General features: G+C 39.7%; 1 protein-coding gene across 1 annotated transcript in view; it reads right to left on the bottom strand.

The window, feature by feature from the left end:
• The window catches only part of mtus1b (microtubule associated tumor suppressor 1b), a 79,662-nt gene extending 63,259 nt beyond the window's left edge, over positions 1 to 16,403 (bottom strand). The window contains exon 1 of the mRNA XM_036583558.1: positions 16,222 to 16,403. The gene's annotated coding sequence lies outside the window, so the exon portion shown is untranslated. The remainder of the gene's footprint in view (positions 1 to 16,221) is intronic.
• Positions 16,404 to 17,708: the final 1,305 nt, after the last annotated feature.

Consider the following 17,708-nt stretch of genomic DNA (forward strand, 5'->3'; position numbering starts at 1 on the left):
TTATCTGTAAACATACATAAAAGCACAGGCACTATTCAGGTTTCAGGATGACCGCTACTGTTTTTAGCTTAGCTTTGGCACTTTAGTCAATGTTTTTAGATAACAGTGTGTCAAACAGGGTCAGAAACCACATAATAAAGTCTGTTATAGATCACTGAACATCTCCACATGGTTTGAGGCAAGCGCTGATGATTTAGTCATGCAGTTAGCAACATGCTAATTAGCTTCCATTGCTTGATAGCTGTATTAGCTTTGTAGCTGCAGTGCAAAACTAAAGAACCAAAACTTCAGATATCAAACATGTTTTGGTTTATCGACTATATTTGTGGTAACTATATACATTTTTTTTCACAGAGGAATCAATGTTACCGCTGGTGGTACGTTAGCTAGGGCCTGGCAATGCTATACAGATATGCATATACAGATATGGGACAGCTCAGTTAAACAAGATGGAAAAAAAAACAAGAAAAAAATTTGTTGCTGCAATTTTAAAGCTGAAATTTTTACTTTTTCTGCTAAATGTTGTTAAAAAACAGTCTGAATAGATTAGACACAATTCCATTGTGCCATACTAATCACAAATACACTCACTGTTCAGGTTATTATTGCACTCTATGACCACTTCATGAGCTCCACCTACCCACCAGCAAGGTGGAGCTACAAAGGAGGAGATTCTCATAATTGTTAACATTTTAAGGCACATAAAAATTTGTCTGTCCACAAATACTAACCTGGACCTTTCTCTAAAGGTCACGCCATCTAAACACAACATCTCACAGTAGTAAACAAAAGCACTGAGCCATGTTGTGCTTCAGAGAAGAGCTAAGAGACAATGACAAATAAGGGCAAAAAGGCAGCTAGACAGGCAGGCAGTAAGACACCGAGGCTGTGATACTCAGAGTCAGCAAAGCAGTCATACAGTGAGACACTAAAATGATAAGATCCTAATTCATCAAGGCAGCGAGTCAATGCTAAGCTAAAGCTAAAGAGACAGAGAGACAGCATGTATATCTTCAAACGGTAATTTGATGAAAAACCTAATTTAGACACTTTCTCTCTCACACCAACTGTGGTCAGTCAGCCAAGACACGTTTGGTGTGTGAACTTTGCTTCTTTCGTTTTTCCACTAGAGCTACGAGGCTAATGAAGCTAACAAGCAATGAAAGTGGAAACATACCTATATTCCCAAGGCCCTGTGTTCCCAGGGTCCTGTATTCCTTCGGCCTGTTATATGATACCTCAGTATGATAGATTAAGGAAACCGATAAGAGGGTTCCTAAGGTCACAGTTGAGGTCTTGGGGTCAAAAACGTGATACAGGGAACAACAAAGAGGCCATTTTACAACAGGAATAAGCTTGTCCTTTGCTAGGCTAGCCCAAATGAGCTAATTGGCTGGCTAAGCAAACCATTTTTTCAGAAGTGTCGAGTTTAAGTGTGTTACATTACCTTTTTGTTATTGCTAGTTTAGTAGCACTTAGCTGGCTAGCTAGCAAGTTAGCAGAGTGAAGTCACTTACATAAAATAATAGACTAAATCAATGATGAGGAACTGGGAGCTGGAGTCCAGCACAGTTTGGTATTTTCCCTGCTCTAGCACACCAATTAAACCTGGTAATCAGCTGCTGAGTTAAATCAGGTGTGTTTGAATGGAAAATAACCAAACTGTGCAGGAATCTGGCCCCCCAGGACTGGAGGTCCCCACCCCTGACTGAATGAATGTTCCTTTAGATCACAGTCATATTTGGGCAGGTTTTGGAGAACCAGAGAAAACATGATCGGACTGAAACATGGAGCAATGGGAACAAAAAGTGTGCTTCACATAAAATGGGAATATAGAAGCCTGGGAATGTAGGACTAATTCTGCAATGGAAACTTGTAACTCACCAATTAGCATTATGCTAACTGTTGTCTCAATAAACATGCTCGTCTCAGACCATGAGAAGGTGCACTGTAAGACATATTTTATAAAAATGGGCAAAAGTACAATCCAGGCTTAACATGCTACTTCCCAGACGGCGAACATATATCAGTCCGCTGGCTTTATAACGTCAGCACCCCGCTAACTGCTGGTCCACCCTCGGACCACCCAGATTGCTGCCCTGCATACATGCTCTAACTATAGTTTTTTATCTCCCCAAACAAATTTTTAACGCACACAGTCTTCTATTTTAGAGAATAAACTTGATTCAATTAAGACTAAATTTACTAACTAAACTACTATTTTACAAAGTATAAAGTAAATTGGACTTTAAGTGGAAAATGAGTGATGATAAGCGGAATTTTGTCTAATACTCTGCTTAACCACTAGTGGACCGCCCAGAAAACACTGAGCAAAACGCCATTGGACCGCCAGCTTTGCCATCAGTGGGCCGACTGTGGTCCACTATCCTCTTGCTATCAGGGTTCTTTTTAGCTAGGTGACATACTTTTGTACATGTTTTCTAGATAACAGTATGTCGTATTGTGTCAGTCAGTCTATTTGAGGTATCTTATCAACTTGACACACTTTGAGGTGAGCATGTGATGATTTCGCTATGTGGTTATCACAATACTAATAGATGTTGTTTGAGCTTCCATGGAATCAGCCCAATTCCCAGGGCCCTGTGTTCCCCTATAGAAATGTTCTAGGAAGCTTCTGAGTTGCCTCAGTAATGTCTCCACAAGTTCTTCAGAAGTTGCCCAGATATCACTGAGTGCCTTTACATGCACTTAATAATCTGATAACTGCAGAAAATCAGATTTTGTCAGTAATCTGATCAACACGTTTAAGTGCACTTGAGTAATCAGATAATGGGGAAACTCTAGGTCTACATGACGTAAACATAATGTAAAACTCAAACTTTATGCTGCAGCTTTTTTTTAAACATCACACCACTTTACCTGAAAATATGAACATACATCATCTAGAAGATGAAGAATGTTTAAATCCTTTATTTCGTCAAGCATTTTCGCACATGCACAGACTGAGAAATCCGAAAGAAATCAGAGTAAGAGTTCACATGCACTGAGAAATCTGATTACTGAGCTAAAATCCAGCCTCTTTATCGAATTTCTTAATCAGATCTCTAGACTTTACTCCAATCTAAGAAATCAGAGTTTACACGACCATTTGAATGATCAGATAACTGCAGAAATCTAATTATGCTTGGATTACTGAGTGCACGTCAATGTACTTATTGTGATTTAACACAACATTTGTCTATTACTCAATATTTCAAGACTATGACAATTAATTTGCCACTTTAAACTGGGCTGTATGTAGTAAACTACTATTCTACTATACATTCCTGCTAACATGCTATTTATACAACTAAAGGTTTCTCAGCTAGCAACAACAAAATAGAAGAGCAATGCACCACATTTCAAATAGACTTATCTTAGCTAATTAGCTCACTGAGACTAGCCTAGCCAATAGCAAGTGCTTTCCTATTGAAAAAAACAGCGCCATGTTGATCCCCGTATCTTGTTTTTGACCCCAAGACCCCAACCTTGCCCTTAGGACATCTTATAGGTTTCCTTGATGCTGCAATATATAAAGTTTTTTGTTGTTAAAATTAAAAGAAGTAGCTTTACTTTACACCATACTAACAAATGGTGTGTGTGCGCAGCTGCTGTACAGCCTGAAATACAAATTTAAAAGTCAGAGCTGTCAGATTGGGAGTTTTTCGGACCACATTCTACATATATATGTGTTAACATCACACACATGGACTCAAAAAGAAGGTCCAGCTCGATGTTTAGGTCTCAAATGCAAAAACAATATTATACTGATGAAGATATGATGACAATAGTAGACTATATGATTCCCTCACGTCCACTGAAGACACATCCTTCACCAAGTGTTGACTAAGTTCTCTTTGAATTCCCTTTCAGTCATCACATTCATCTGCTCGGGGAAGGGGATTGGACCATAACCCACACTATTATACACATTGCATGCAATGACACATTTCCACCAAAGAGGTCCCCTAATCCCCAAAAGTTACATAGTGTAGCTTTAGTGTATCAACTGAGGTACGATATATCATATACAGAGCTGAGGGAACATTGACTAGGGAACATTAGCACCTTAGCTATGTTAGCCTCACCTCACACAGCTAAAAACAGTAGTAGCTGCTATGTTAAAGGCTGGATGATGTCCATTTTGTCAGTTTTTTGAGATAACAGTATGTTACAGTGTAACATTGTGTAAAATATCTTTTTTTTTTTTTTGCTGGATTATACCTCAGTGTGTGACTCTGTAACACAAACCATGTCGCAGGTCAAAGTTTAATCTGGGGAAGATTGATCACTGTGTTCAAGTGACGTCTCTGCTGCAGATTATCTTCTACTGGGTGGTACAAAGCTATAGAGGGAGTTAGTCAGTGAGAGTAAGTGGGATCAATTCCTATAATCTCACATAGTTACACTGTATGTGTAGAGAGCAGGGGGGTTAAGGGACACGCATAGCGCACCCTACGTCGCTCCACTGCACACGTGTCACTCCGGATAATCTCTGATCCGCACCCACACACGGACAGAAAGCTCTATAGTGATGGCCAGCCATGAGCGTTTACTATCAATCCCTATTTAACATATCAGTGGATATTTATATAATAAATGGATCTACTTTTTATTTACTAATATAGCTAGCAACTAACAGCAAATGCAGGTAACACAGCAAGTAACATTTTGGTCGTTTTTCAGTTTTTGACATAATCTGTTACCCTTTATATTGTGTTTAAATTTCATGATGAATGGACCGAAAGAAATGGCCCAAAATGACTTGGAAAATGTCTGGTTCCATTGACTTACATTTAAAGTAAAGTAGGTTTTTTTCCTTCTCCTGTAAAGTTATTATTTTGGAGATATGAGGTTTTCTTCCGACAACAGCGATATGCATATTCTATTAACATGGGTAATTTTTAGACAATTTGAAATCTGACGCCTTAAAATTGTACTTATGTTGCAAATATAATGAGATTTACATATATTGAGATTGTTTAGAGAAGTTGCACTCACAATAAGAATATTGTAAGAAAGCTTAGCTTCTCACTTTTCAAGGCAATTTTCAAAAGAATTCTTCATGATGGGTGATTTCCCGTCGCATTTTTCCTGAGTGAATAAATTTTACACGTGAAACTTCACATCAAGTTCAACTTTAGTAAATGTTGGCAAAAATTGCATCCTCTAAAAATAGCACAACTGCTTTGCCTGCACTGAGCTATTAAGGGGTGGGGCTTCCTTCCTGAATGTCCAAAAGAAGGGAAATGCTAATTTTAGCAGTGTCTAAGCACAAATCTTTTTACATTTCATCCCCTCTGGGCTATAAATATACATAAAAGAAAGACTGCATGGTATAAATTCAGACAGGAGACTGTATTAGATAGTAGAACTACCTTTACTTTTGTATTTTTACTGTTTATAGTAGGCAAGTTAGCCAACTTGTTAGCTGCTATGTTAGCTTCTTGGCTAAATGCTCCTGCACTCACTAATCATGCCACTGCTGTCAGCCACGCCAGACATCTACACTTTTTTTTGCTTTGTGTGCAGCAGTTGACGAGTATATCGCTAACTGCTATAATTATGTTTACTTTTGCATTTGTACTGTTTATGGTTAGCGAGTTAGCTAGCTTGCTAACAACACCAATTTTTTTTTGCTGTCAAACTTCCAGCCCAGGCTTAGTTACACCCATTTCGCCATGAACTGCAAAATTCTGCTTTGGCTATGGCTTAATGCGGAATGGGTGGTCCTATGTAAATGTGTTCATGGTTGTGACATCATAACCATGATGAATTCAGAAATTTCATATAATTTTCATATATGAACTGTATGTACTGGGGAGTGAATGGTATGTTTAGAAACTATGCTTACATACTACATCAAAAACTCTTTTATTTCTATTTGGTTTTTCTATTATATCATTCAGCCCAAATGTGGGCATCTACACAAGGAATAACCTGAAGGAAAACATAGTAGCTCTTTTATGATGATGATGCTAACGGTGTGCGCTGCAGTTGCTTTAATGGCAGAGAAAGAGATAGACAGAGGGATGGAGGGAGGGAGAGAACATTCTGGAACTAAAGAGAGTGCAGTTCTAGAACACTCCTCGGTTGCCGGGGGCAGAAGGCGGCCAGCGAGCCGAAAGTGATCAAGGAGTCACGTGAGGTCACAGTAGCTCAGACAGACTCAAGCACACAACAGCATTGACTTCTCATAGAACAAACAGTGTTTGTGTTTCAGTGAATGACCTTCTAGATACAAACCTACTGCTCAGGCGGATCAATGAGTTTCCAGCAAAAGTAATGTGATACATGTCAATGAGCCCTACAAAGAAAGCTCTATAAGGAGACAGTTAGCAATAAACACTCACTGGACACTTTCTTAGAAACCCCTCCCTTATAGCTCTATCTTGCTGGTGTAAAGTTGATCCATGTTTTGGGCTGCCATCCTCCAGCCCACAGGTGTTCAACTCTGGTGTTCAAGTTTTTAAAGGTGTTTGGTGGTGCTTCTTCACTCCAACTCATCCCAAAAAAGCTCAACCAGCCTTCATCACTTAAACTCATCCCAAAGAGGTTCAGTAGAGCTTCAACATGCCAACTCATCCCAAAGGCATTCAGTAGAGCTTCATCACTCCAACTCATCCCAAAGGAGCTCAACTGGTCTTCATCACTTCAACTCGTCTCAAAGGAGCTCAACCGGCCTTCATCACTTCAACTCATCCCAAATGAGCTCAGCTGGCCTTCATCACTCCAACTCATCTCAAAGGAGCTCAACTGGCCTTCATCACTTCAATTCATCCCAAAGGGGTTCAGTAGAGCTTCATCACTCTGACTTTTCTCAAAGAAGTTCAACTGGCCTCCATCACTCCAACTCATCCCAAAGGCATTCAGTAGAGCTTCATCACTCCAACTCATCCCAAAAGAGGTCAACTCACATTCATTACTCAAACTCACCCCAAAGTGGTTCAGTAGAGTTTCATCATGGTAACTCATCCCAAAGGGCCGCAACTGGCCTTCATAACTCCAACTCATCCCAAATGAGCTCAACTGGCCTTCATCACTCCAGCTTATCCCAAAGGGGTTCAGTAGAGCTTCTTCACCCCACCTTATACCAAAGGAGCTCAACTGGCCTTCACTGCTCCAACTCATTCCAAAGGTGTTGAGTGAAGTTTCATCACTTCCACTCATTCCACAGGAGTTCAGTGGAGCTTCATCACTCCAACTCATCCCAAAAAAGTTCAATGGACCGTTATCACTCAGACCCATCCCAAAGGTTTTCTGTGGAACTTCATCATTTATATTCATCCCACATTTGGTTGATGGAGCTTCATCACTTCAACTCATCCCAAAGGAGTTTGATGGAGCTTCATCTCAACTCATCCCAGAGGCGTTCACTGAAGCTTCCTCACTCCAAGTCGTCTCAAAGGTGCTCAGTAAAGCCTTATCACTCCAGCTTTTCACAAATACAGTCAATAATGGACCTTCATTCCTTTAGATGATCCCAAAGGTGTTCAGTGAAGTTTCATCACTCCAGCTTATCCCAATGGCATTTAATGAAGTTTCACCAGTTCAATAAATTCCAAAGGTGTTCAGTAGAGCTCCATCACTCTAACTCATTCCAAAGGTGTTTAATGGAACCTAATTACTTCAGAGAACATATTTCAACTGATTTGCACTATTGGTAAAGATTTACTATGTAGACTACATGGCTGTACACACACATTCCAACACTATCAGCAATGGGTGTGACTTAAAGTAGATGCTAAATATGCTCCAAACACTCCAAACATGCTCCAAACATCTGGAAGGGCAGTTTGGGGGAGATCCAGTATATCAGAGCCAGGTTTGGTCCCTTTTTGGAAAACTCAGTAATTTGCTTCTGAAATATGATACGTACACCAATCAGGCATAACATGATGACCACCTCCTTGTTTCTTCACTCACTGTCCATTTTATCAGCTCCACTTACTATATAGGTGCACTTTGTAGTTCTACAGTTACAGACTGTAGTCCATCTGTTTCTCTGATACTTTGTTAGCCCCCTTTTACCCTGTTCTTCAGTGGTCAGGACCCCCATGGACCCTCACAGAGCAGGTACTATTTGGGTGGGGGATCATTCTCAGCACTGCAGTAACACTGACGTGGTGGTGGTGTGTTAGTGTGTGTTGCGCTGGTCTGAGTGGATCAGACACAGCAGTGCTGCTGGAGTTTTTAAACACTGTGTCCACTCACTGTCCACTCTATTAGACACTCCTATCTTGTCAGTCCACCTTGTAGATGTAAAGTCAGAGACGATAGCTCATCTGCTGCTGCACAGTTTGTGTTGGTCATCCTCTAGTCCTTCATCAGTGGTCACAGGACGCTGCCCACAGGACGCTGTTGGCTGGATATTTTTGGTTGGTGGACTATTCTCAGTCCAGCAGCGACACTGAGGTGTTTAAAAACTCCAGCAGCACTGCTGTGTCTGATCCACTCAGACCAGCACAACACACACCTACACACCACCACATAGTACCTGCTCTGTGAGGGTCCATGGGGGTCCTGAGCACTGAAGAACAGGGTAAAAGGGGGCTAACAAAGTATCAGAGAAACAGATGGACTACAGTCTGTAACTGTAGAACTACAAAGTGCACCTATATAGTAAGTGGAGCTGATAAAATGGACAATGAGTGTAGAAATGAAGAGGTGGTCATAACGTTATGGTGTGTAACAAAAACATACATAGAAAAGCAACATGAAAGATTTTGCAATGTCTAGTTTACTATCAGACCTGGCTCTATCTCTCTCAGCCTGTTCTCTCTCTCTCTCGCTCTCTATTTCTCTCTCCCTCCCACCTACCTCCTGTCTCCTTAGAGACAGCTCCTCTTGCGTAACACAGTGTCATTGTAAAACGGAAAAAGGGACAATAATTCCATTCACAAACTGACAAAGCGAATGCAGATTTGGGGGAATTTTTTAAAGGCAACCCCAGCTGACCACAACTTCTCTTTTGCTCCACTTTTCAAGACTCTTTTCCCTCCAAATTCTCTCCACATTAACCTAAAAGCAGCCGTCCCTCGGGGACAGAAGTGCACTTTGTGTCCCGGTTGCAGGCGTGTTTGTAAACACACCTGTTCCAGCACTCAGACAGAAACCTCTGGAGTTTGAACATGGCTTGATTATGGTTGCTGAAAACTATGTAGGCCAACTGCAGTATCACATCATTAGGTTCGTACTGGAGCTCTAAGATTAATGTTGCTAACAAGTAATGGAAGGTGATACCCAAATTAACATAGTAGGCCTGAAAGTGGAATAGGTGTTTTATTTTTTATGATATTTCTTGAAATATTCTTTATATCCCGATAGCATTTAGTAAATCAAATGCTTTGACGATAGAATCGTTGTCTGTGGAGGCCACACGACTGTAAAAACGACTGCTCCTTCAGACCTGTCCAGTCATTTCAGTAGGTCCGAGTGAAATGACTGGACAGGTCTGAAGGAGCAGTCTCTACCACTCAGAGCCTCCTCAACATGCGGTGTTAGCATCCAGCGGCTAAAAGATTTCTGTTTATTTAATGTTAGCATTTTTTCCACACTTTTTTGCTTTGAACTGCCTTCAAACTGGCTTATGTTCATATTTTCCCATTGTCAGATAAATATCAGAACTGAAAATTGTGTAAATCCAGTTTAATTTTGACAAAAAATTACATTGTTTTGCCGTGTGCTCCTCTTCGTGCTACTTTCTGTTAGCACAACTGCTATGGATGCTACGGTTTCCATTCTCTCCCACACATTTCACATATTTTAATACCCAAAAACCCAAACTTAACACCCAAACTTGACCACCAGCCGCCACTGGTCAGCTAGAAAAATTGGAGAAAAAAGAACGAAGCAGCCGCAACATCTCTGAGGTGAAGTGAAACGCTTTAGCTTGTTGACACACATTAGCCTAAAGGTTGGCTAGCTAACAAGTGTAACCTTCAAATTTAACCTGAAGTCCTTCTGGATTGTACTAATTGATTCTGTTTTAAGGTTTTTTGTCAACATTTGTTGAGCTACACCACCAACAGAGCAGTAAGACAAGCATAGCATGACCAGTGAAATGGCTGCTGGAATCAGGCTAACTAGCCCAACTTTCTCTCTACCCCAAGTCCCCTGGTTGGGTTCCATGTGCTCTACCGTAAAGCGCCAGAGCTTTTTAGCCCAGTGGCGTGTAAAGGAATTCAAAAATCCCACTTAATGCTCTTGTTTTATGCTTGAAGTTAACTGAAAAAATGCAGTTCAGCTCAGTAATCCTATCACTTTTTTACAATAGCAGGCTAACAGTAATTATCTTAATCGCACGGGATCTACAGCTTAGCTGCCTTTTGGCTCAGTCGAAGTGAGAGTGTGAATTGACTTTGAGTTCTTCGCTGCTAAGCAGGGAGTGGAACGGCTGAAGAATGGGTGGCCCGAGGGCACAGTCCACGAAACTGAACATACTCACATTCCTGTGCCAGCAATTCAATCCATTGCCAACTTGAAGACAAATAATTTCATATGACAAGACAAAAACTCCACTTAACATGATATATTAACACAGATTTGTCCGCCTAGTTACTCTTTCCAGGGTGACAAGCTTCAATTTGTATTCAATTCGTTTATGGCACATTCAGTAAAAACTGAGGTGAACAGGCTAAATGATGTTATATGGGTGTTATATATACAGTTAAAAGACATTCCAGGCTGTAAACCCATGCACAAATCTGATATATGGCCATATATGCACTTATAACATAAAGAGTCAGGCCTGTATTTCAATGTATATGTATTTCAATGTAAGTATTAAATATTGCAATATATATGCATAAAATGTACATAATACATAGATTTGGCATTTTTCGGTTTTTGACATAATTTGAAAACATTTGTTATATTGTGTGTAAATTTCATGATGAATGGACTAAAAGAAATGAACTAAAATGACTTGGAAAAAAGTCTGGTTCCACTGACTGCCATTAAAAGTAAAGTAGGTTTTTTCCTTCTCCTGTAAAGTTACCATTTTGGAGGTATGAAGTTGTCTTCTGACAACAGCGATATATATATATATATATATATATATATATATATATATATGTGTCTGATACAAACACCAAAGACAAACATACAAAGACTTTTTCAAATCAAGAAAATCTAAATGAGAAGCACCAGCAAGACACATGCAATAAAAAATATTGTATTATATAACATAAATCTAGCATACATGAGTAATATATGCCATCCATATATGTTTAATGCTTACTATCATGTATTGTTAAATATATGTCCAAACCAGCAAAGACCAGCCTTGGTCACCAGCAATGCAAGTTATTATGTTGATCACCAGCAAAACCAGTATATGTTGTGTTTTGGATGTATGACCATAATGGGTGACCAGCCAAACCAGGACTGGATCAGCACTAGACCAGCACAAACCAGTATAAACCAGCTTAGACCATGTAATCGACAGGGTGTTGCACATATATGTTTATATATCGCTGCTGTCGGAAGAAAACCTTGTATCTCCATGTGTCCAGTTTTTGACATAATTTGAAAGTACCTGTTACTCTTTACATTGTCTTTAAATTTCTTGAATAATGGACCAAAAGAAAAGGCCAAAAATTACTTGGAAACAAATCTGGTTCCATTGACTTACATTAAAAGTAAAGTAGGTTTTTTCCTTCTCCTGTAAAGTTACCATTTTGGAGATATAAGGTTTTCTTCCGACAACAGCGATATGTTGATGCATTACTGAATGTTGAAATATGTCCCACATATTTCAAATAAGTTGTCATATATATGTCTATATGTGACTGATAGAAGTTGGATATAAGTGAAATCCATGTATGCTAATATATGTCCTATATTTGAAATCCATACACTGCCATATATCTGATACCCACACGGAAACCACAGTCAACAAATGAATCAGTGCTGTTAGCACAAAGCTAATAGCTGTGAATTTAAGGGGGCAGAGTTCACACTGACTCTACAGCTGTCAGTCATGCTCCCTGTGGTTCAAGTAGTGCTGCAAAGGCCAACTCATTACATATTAACCCTCGAAAGCCACTAGATAACAAAAACCTGTTATTGGATTTAGGAATTTTATTGGAATTATTTCTGTCTTGTTGCTCTTTGAAATAAAAACGTTTTGGAAAGTGCAGATTCTAAATATCCACATCACGTTTGTGTTTGTAAGCAGACGAGACATTTTATTATGATTTGAACTAGGTGGAAATGTATTGTGGGAAAAAGCAATCTTTTACATTTTTACCATGTTTTTATCATTTCATTTATCATAAGAAAGTCAGAAGATCTGTCCTTGCAGAATGTAAAAGTACGTAACGGTTACATAACTTGATGTTTTCACACATGCGGGCACTTTTAGCTCCCAGCTGTGGATTTTTGGATACACATTTTTTGGCGCCAAGCATAAAAAATAGTTTATTAGTACCATAACACAACATTTCTGCCAACTGTAATGAACTAAGTGATTTATGAAGCATATGGTTTCGTAAAAATGTTCCACACCCATAATTTTAATCTTCCAACTCATGAAAAGTTACGGAATTACAAAATTGCATTGTATAAATGTCAAAACATATTGAAATAAAAGCTTCTTTCATGTTTTTTTTTTTCTTTTCTGTAAATATATCTGTCCCACGTTTATGTGTCCTTACCGCAACACTGACCAAATGACTGAAAATAAAGCTAAACAAACCTACTTTTGATGGAAACATCAGGCAAGGATGTGTTGCAATGACACGGTAACTTATTTTCACTCAGAAAATCAACAAAACGTTATTTGACCTGGGGATGTTCAAACATCTGCATGCGACTGTATTAGAAGTTGTTTACCAAAGCTATAATACACCATGTCATTTGGTTTATACTCAAAAAACAGTACCAGTGTCATTACTGTAACACTGTGTTGTGGAAAGGACAAGACATTTTTACTGCGTTTATGAAAGTCTGGACAGTCAAAACAGCCCATAGTTGCAGAAACACTCAACACCCTGCAGCCACAGCTCTGGGCGTCTAAGGGTTAAATGTATTGGTATAAGTTTTGTCTGTTTCACACGTCGTGTTTCAGGGAGCTCACGCCACTCCTGCTATTTTTCTCCCGGATCCGAGCGGTTGCCATAGAGATGGACGATCTGCTTAGTCATTATCTGCCTGGGTGATGCCACAGCACAGCAAAAAGAGCCTCAGAAATCAAATCCTAGAAATGCGTTTCTGCGCCAAATCATTCTAATCCCACCACACACAGTCCACCAGATCACCAGCAGCCCTGCCTAACCACGAAGCTCTGTTATATCTCTTAAAGCTACAGGAGGGAATGATGGATGCTTCCATTTTCACAGCATTGCTAAAAATATGCCTCGAGCCTTTTGAAAAGCCACTTTTTCAACAAGCAGTGGCCACTAAGTGACCGTGACTGACTTTGTAGAGTTATTTAAAAAAAAATCTAATAACTCTGATTACAGAAGCAAAAATAAATGAATAAATATGGACAGATGCTGCCAGAGATGGACAGTGGTCTGTGTATGACCACAATGGTCATATATCGTAATGACATAGTGTCATAATGGTCAGATACTTAATAATTTGGCAGGGGTTGATATACATGCAGTGACTTACATGTATATAGGACCATGACTGTTCACATTCGCAATACAAATGACAGTAAATATGACGCTTATATTCAGTTTAATTATAGATTCAATGATTGAGGTTCATGCCTGAGTACATGTACGTTTGATACAAATGACCGTATGTTGTTTGATCGTAATCGTTTATTGATTTGAGCTTAGAATTCTACAGAGGCCTTCTGTGGTAATATACAAACACTTATTATATTTTTAATTTTACTAAAAGAAAAAAACATTTTCTGGAAGAAAAATACTTTATAATATATACACTGATAAATATGTATACAACCCTGATTCCCAAAAATCTGGGACATTGTGTGAAATGCTAATAAAAACAGAAAACACTGATTAGTCAATTCTGTTTGGCCTGTATTCAATTTAACACAGTACAAAAAATAAATAAATAATATTGTATGTTTTACCTTATTGAGCTTCATTGTTCTTTACAGGAGAAGGAAAAAATGTATGTTACTTTTAATGTAAGTGAATGGAACCAGACTTTTTTCCAAGTAATTTTGGGCCATATCTCTTGGTCCATTCACCATGAAATATACATAAAATGTAAAGTACAACAGGTATTTTCAAATTATGTAATAAAACGAAAAACAAAACGGAGATACAAGGTTTTGTTCTGACAGCAGTGATATGTTCATTCCAAATTTGACGTCTGCAACATGTTTCCTACTGTGTTACATTGCTATCCCTTCCTGCCTTGCTGCTGTAACTCATGCAGAATATTTCTTGGTGTTTTGTTGAAATAAGCATGGACGTCCCTGAAAAAGACGGCGCCTAGAAGGCAGCACATGTTGCTCCATAATGTGTTCAGTGTTTATGCTGCAAATGTGCAGGTTAACCAATAAAACCCCCTCATACCATGACAGACCCTGGATTTTGAACTTTACACTGGTAACAGTCTGGATGGTCCTTTTTTTTCTTTGCTTGGAAAACACATTTTTTTCCATAAACAATCTGAAATGACATATGACTTCTGCTGTGTATAGTACAGTCTTAACCTGTATTTGTGGATGCAGTGAAGGACAGTGTTTACTGACGACAATTTGTCAAAATATTCCTGAGCCCGTGCAGTGATCCAGTGCCTTTTTTGGTAATCCTCGTTCCATCCTTGCTCAAAAAGGACTCAGCCTTGTCTGGATGTTCCTTTCATATACAATCATAATTGCATCACCTGTTTATGTATTTACAGTGTTCCTAGTTTTAAATCACCCCTGTCTCAACTTTTTTAGAACGTGATACAGGCTTCAAATTAGGAATGAGTGTATATTTTATTAAAAAAGCAATAAAGCTTAAGTAAAATGTGACATATCTTGTCTTTGTACCCATTTTTAAATGTTACCCTGCCATTTATATCCCAATGTCTATACCATCCAAGCCAGGCAGCATGTAAGATAGGCTGAGCAGGCCATCTGGCTATTTAGTGGTAGATTTTTAAATAAAATAACCTATTATTGTAATATACACTTAAAACAGAAGCCAGTTGGAAAGTGTTTCAGTATGTGCACATTGAATTCATGCATGTTTTTAAGTCATTGATTTCCATTTTTTTTACTGATTACATGAGAACTTGCCAAAATAACTGCCCATGGTATCCGATTATATGCTTTGGAAGCACCAGGTAAAGACTAGGTTAAGCAACAGTGGGGTATTCCTTTAAGATAATTCCCATTAACGCACTTATTTAGCATATAAGGAGGACTAATATATTCTTACATATCACTTTTTCTTATCAGTAACATTCTGTACTGGCAATGTACCAACATATGAGCCAGCAGTTGTAACTGTCCTTGTGAAAAGACACATCAGCATGGGGGGGGTATGGCGCACACATACACACATGCCATCTATCGCTGCTATGGTGACGTGCGAGAGTGTGTAAACTCACACAGAATGTTCAATAGATTCCTCCGGTAACGTCACGGAAGCCCTGGCATGCGGCCAACCGCAGGACGTGCTCCGTGCAGTTGATATATGGATCCCTCCTTGTTACACAACTTACTGGTGGTCAGTGAATCTGACCGTAGTATGCATGGCACAAATTCAAAGCCTAAAACACCTACACAGCCTAATTATGAACCCATAAACAGCATGTTTTTACTTGTCTAGTTATACAGTGTGTATATAATAGTACAGACACTAATTATGTACACATGAAGTGCAAAGTATAAGGTCAGCACTAAGATTTATGTTGTAATATTGATACCCATAATACTCAATACTGACACAAAACCATAAGGAGGTTTAGTAGTGCGCCCGCATGGATGCTATTATACTCACTCAATTAGCCCTCATAATACTAATAAGCAGAATAATCCTAACAAAAAACAACAGGATGCATTGGTGCATTTGGTGCTTGGACCCCTAATATTGCCGACACATTTTCCTTAAGCATCAGTGATATTAAGCACAGTGTAGAGGGCAGAACTGAAACACATACAGCCATATGAGGTGCCAGTAAGTCAACACAAAAGATATGCGCATATGAAAGACCCATTTTCATCAGGTTCATTTGCATACTGTATATGGAAAAGTTTGCTAGCATGCAGCCCACACTGAGTTAGCAACAGCTACTCACCTAATGGTCCAAACGCTGGAAAATGGGAAAGTGAGAAGTCCGCAATTGGCAAGGAGATGAGAGGAGACACGTCACACGAGCGCATGCACGCTCAGGACAGCCCTGGACGAGCCTGTCTCATACGATCCTGTCAGCATTCTAACAGCTAACGAGGAGGCAGAGCAGTCCAGCCTGAGAGAGAGAGAGGCTGAGACTGAGAGAGAGACAGAGAGAGAGAGAGAGAGAGAGAGAGAGAGCCCTCCCCCCTGGACTTTAGCTGCAGCCAAATCGTGCCGCAGTAACACCGACCGACCGGTGTGTGTGTGTGTGTGAGTGACTTCTCTGAGGCAGCCCTGGAATGTGTTTTTCCCCCCATTACCAAGAACACTTCATGCCAGCACACCCACACGTACAGTACTGTGCAAAAGTCAGAGACCACCCCTCATTCAATTTCCAGTCAAAACAGCCACTGAATACAACAAGTTATTCATTTTCTCAGTGTCTGGAAAAAAAACATATTTAACAGAAAAGTCCACAGAAGCCTCAACAACTAAATATTAGACCAGGTTGTTCAGTGTTCAGTGAGTCGCTCTTCGCCTTTATTCCAGCTTCCGTTCTTTTCAGGAGACTCACTTTCAGTCCCTCAAAGAATCTGCAGACACACCTCCAAAGTTCAGTCTCAGAAGCTGGTTGATCATTTTCTGAAGTAATCAAACACATTCAGTGGTGTTGAGGTCTGGACTCTGGGGTGGTCAGTCCATTGTTCAGCTTCTTTGTTTGATGTGTCCGTCTCCTTTTCTCAGTGAGGTTCTTCTTGAACAGCTACACATCCTTTCAGACCCACAGCGCTGAGTCGTCTTCTCACAGTGGAAGGATGGACAGAAACACCTGTGGATGTTTTCAGATCTGAAGCAGCTTGATTTTCTCCTCTCTCTCAGAGACGAAAGCTTTAAGTGCTGTTTATCTGACGGTGGTAGTTTTGGTGCTTTTTTGAACTCCAGGTTTGGAAGATCTATGTGTGCCCAGCGGTTCTTTACATCACGTACATGCAACGTGCACAAATATGCACAAAGTTCAAGGTCTGAAAGCTAACGAGCTTGAAAGTACCGACGGGCAGTAGTGCTAAGTTCACGGAGCACAGACAAGTGTGTGTGTGTGTGTGTGTGTGTGCAGGGAGATCTGGTTAGCTCCCCTGGGCCAAAACCCCTGAAGCAATAAGGGGCCTGCCTCGTTTCGTCGCTAAGCAGCCAAGGCACCTCACTATAAGATAATAGGAGGCTATGCTAACTCTATGCTAAACCCAATGAGGAAGAGGAGGTAACCTTGTGTGGTGTGTGTAGTTTGTGTGTCCCAAATAAGGCATAGAAAGACAAAAAAAAGGTAAAAAATATTAAATTTGACTGAAGCCAATAGCAGAAGCAGCTAGTAGCGAAATGCTAGCAGTGGACTAAAAATCCAGATCTATCTGATTAGATTCTGAGTAAATCATACATTTCCTCCTGTACCCA

This window comes from Colossoma macropomum, unplaced genomic scaffold, assembly GCF_904425465.1.
Source record: "Colossoma macropomum unplaced genomic scaffold, Colossoma_macropomum, whole genome shotgun sequence".
In the NCBI taxonomy this organism is placed as follows: Eukaryota; Metazoa; Chordata; class Actinopteri; order Characiformes; family Serrasalmidae; genus Colossoma; species Colossoma macropomum.